This window comes from Gavialis gangeticus, unplaced genomic scaffold (assembly GCF_001723915.1).
Source record: "Gavialis gangeticus isolate Ggan-Ray unplaced genomic scaffold, GavGan_comp1, whole genome shotgun sequence".
In the NCBI taxonomy this organism is placed as follows: domain Eukaryota; kingdom Metazoa; phylum Chordata; order Crocodylia; family Gavialidae; genus Gavialis; species Gavialis gangeticus.
In genome coordinates this window covers 3091290-3094713 of record NW_017728992.1, presented here as the reverse complement: position 1 = coordinate 3094713, position 3424 = coordinate 3091290, and positions in this window count along the sequence as shown.

The window sequence follows — 3424 nt, the reverse complement described above, 5'->3', positions numbered from 1 at the left end:
TTCATATATTCTTGTGACCCACTTTTGGGTTGCGACCCACAAGTTGAGAAATGCTGTTATAGACTAAATGATTCAGAGAGGCATGAGTTTCCTAAGCTATAGTCTACTTTGTCAGATGCTATAAATGGACTCCATCTGACAAAGTGGGTTGCAACCTACAAAATCCCATACCTCTGTGAATGAGTTCGTTTGAGGCTCTCTAAGTTTGACGTATGTGGTGACTGCACGCACCACAGGTAGCAAGCTGAGGGAGCAGCCCCCCTAGGATGCCCTCCCACCACCTTGTGGGCTCTGCCTGCAGCATCCCCCTGCCCTCTGCTCAGGGCCGGCCTGTCCTGTCCTGCAGAACTTGCAGCCACAGGGGGCCCCACAGCCAAGGGGCCGTGCCCTACTCACCCCTCACCACCTGCGCCATGTTTAAAGGGCTCAATGCGGGCAGGGAACCCAGGCATCCCCAGCATGTGCTGCCTCCACCCTGTGCCCCCCGCAGTGCAGCCCACATGCTTGCAGCCCAGCCTCATCTATTTTATTTCAGTAAGTTTATACTGCAATTAACTGCAATTTTAATTTTCTGATGGATCAGGGGCTCCCAAAACCATATCTTGCAGGAGGCCCAAAAATTGTGGGCCAGCCCTGCCTCTGCTGAGCAGGCTGCATTGTTGGCACTTGATACCCTTTTCTTCCCTCTTCGTGGGCTGCACTGCCAGCACATTTCTCCCCCAACACCCATGGGTGCTTGCCACTTTAAGGGCTGGAGCAGGCAGCATCCAGGTGTTTGATTGCAGAGGCAGCCATTCGGAGAACCAAGATATATATAGGGTGAAGCAGCAGTGTGCTGCTGGCCACCTCAGCTGGCTGAGCTGAGGTTCACAACATCCTGGAGGTAAGGACAGGAGCTAGGGGGATGGATTGGCGGCTCCTGGTCCTGGGCAAGACCTAAAACTGAACCCTGCCAGGAAAGAGGCCTGGTGGGACTGCCAGTGGCACGGCAGCCCCACTTAAATACCAGGACCATTCACCTCCCTGGTGAAAGGTGGGTCAGGGTACCTCAATTACCCCTAGCCCCCACAACACCATGGGTTTAAGAGTGCCTGGCATGACTATGACCACATGAGCCCCCACAGAGGAAAGAGACCCTGGAGGCCCCAGGGAGGGGATAGATGTATAGCCCCAGAGAGGGGGTGGTAGTGAGGGCCCCGATGTAGGCTGAATTAGTCTGAGGGTCAGTCTGAAGGGCAGCGCATGGGCCAACCACCAGAAGAATAAGTTGCTGGATATGAGAAGCCCGGTGAGGGGCTATGGTGGAGTTAGCCCTCTGTGTGGTGAATCGGCTGGCCACTACCCAGGCGAAGGTTGGGGGAGAGGCCCAACAGACTGCATGTCACCACCCGAGGTGTGATCCAGATAAAGCCCTAAGGCCTATGGGAGCCACTCCAAGAGGGAGCCGGATGTAACAAGTTCTCGATGTGAGAAAGAGGCCCTGTGAGAGGGGGTGGAGTACAAGAGGCCCCAGTAAGGGGGGGCAGTGTGCGTGCATGTACGAATGAGGCCTGACGAAGGACTAAGTTGGTCTGGCATTAGGCCAGGAGCATAATGTCATCCTGGATACCATCTGCAAGGCATGGGCTGCTACGTAAGGGAGGTTCAGAGCTGTGGATAGTGCCCTCTGGCAATGGGGCATGTAATGGGTAGTCTCCCGCATTTACCATCAGTTATGGGAACAGCAAAGTCATGGCAAGTGAGACTGGGTGGACTGCCCCATAGACAGGTGGGTGAGCCGACTTCAGACTGGGTCCCGAGCTTGCCCCTTGTCACAACCTGCAGCATGCAGACCCCATCCACAGAGACTGCATAAGTGGCACACAGACCCCTGGGCCCTCCTGTGTTGCATGGCAGTAGAAGAGGAAGCTGTTGGGGCTCATATGTTGCGTGTTAACTGCTAGTGGGCTGCTCCCAGCCTGCAGACGACACATTAGCCCCTTGCAGGCTGCCGGTCATACAGCCCTGAGTGCCACACTTCTCTGCCTTCTGCCTGTTTCTTTGGAGCAGGTGTTATTTAAGCTAACTTTGCTGTTAATAAATACTTGGCTAAAGATTTTATCAGGGAGCCCTAGTCAGCTGAGGCAGCAGGACATTGCTCGGTGGGAATGTGGGTGTTGGGGCTTGTTTTGCAGTAACAGGGCCTATGGCTGGCCTGCTGTGCCCAGGCTGCCTTGTTCTTATACCAGGACATAAGGGGATCAGGGTAAGGCCTTTTGATATGCCATTGGGAAAGTGTGGGCCTAGACCCACCAAGTAAACACTATAAGTCCTGCTTGGTGATAGGGGGCCACTAAGGGCATATCACTGATTACTTGGGACAAATACAATCAAAACAGGGTTGGGAGTGAGGCTTATATGTTTACAAGGACTGCGCTGAGGGGGGACACTGAGCAGAGCACTCCAGACAGTGCCCACTATCTCTCAAATGAGTCCAAGGAGCCACAGGACACTGCACAGTGAAACTACCCAGAGATGTGAATGGAGGAGGGACAGGAAAGCAGCCCCACAGTCAGCAGGGGTCTTCCTGGCTAGAGCCTCCTTCCTGGTCAGGTAAATTACAAGCTTAGCCTGGACCAGGAGGAGAGGTTAACCAGGCCTATTTGTCACCTTAAAGGCCATGGGCTTAGGCCCACCAAGTAACTTATTGGCCTCCTTCAGGTGGGGAGGCTACAGGAAAGGTGACAAGTGATTACTTGGGACAAGTAATAATGAAAACAGGGACAGGAGTGGAGCTCAGAAGCTCATGACAAGAGTGTCACAGGGGGACACTGAGCAGAGCACGCCGGACAGCGCCCACTGGCCCTCAAACGAGACCAAGGAGCCAACAGACATTGTCCAGTGATGCTCTGCTCCGAAAGCAGCCCTGCAGTCCCTGGGGACCCGCCTGGTTAGTCTTCATCATGGTCAGATACTTCGCCAGGGCCAGGAGGAGGTTGACCAGGACGTCCTGGGACATGGTGAGGCGGAAGGTCAGGATCCCTTTGAGTGCCCTGAGGTGTCCTGCCTCCTTTTCCCTGAGGGATGCGGTTCCTCTCGCTTTGGGCTTCCTGCTCTCGAACTAAGTGGCAGCAGCATTGCTCTTTGGCTCGCAGGGTGTGTGTGTGTGTGTGTTAATTTTTGGAGAGAGAGGAGGAATTGTTTCTCTCTCCTCCCTCTGTGGGGGGAGGGGGATCTTCGCTTCCCCCTCCAGTGGGGGGAGTGGTGTCTCCCGAGGAGACTTTAGCTTTGTCTTCCTCCCAGGGACGGAGGGGAGTGGGTGGGTAAGTAGGGGGTGTGTGGCTGGGTGTGCTTGTGTGTAGGTATGCGGGTAGGGTGTGTGTGGGGGTGCGTGTGAGAGAGAGATTCCGCCTCCCGCTCGTGTGCCAGGCATCCTGTGCCGAGC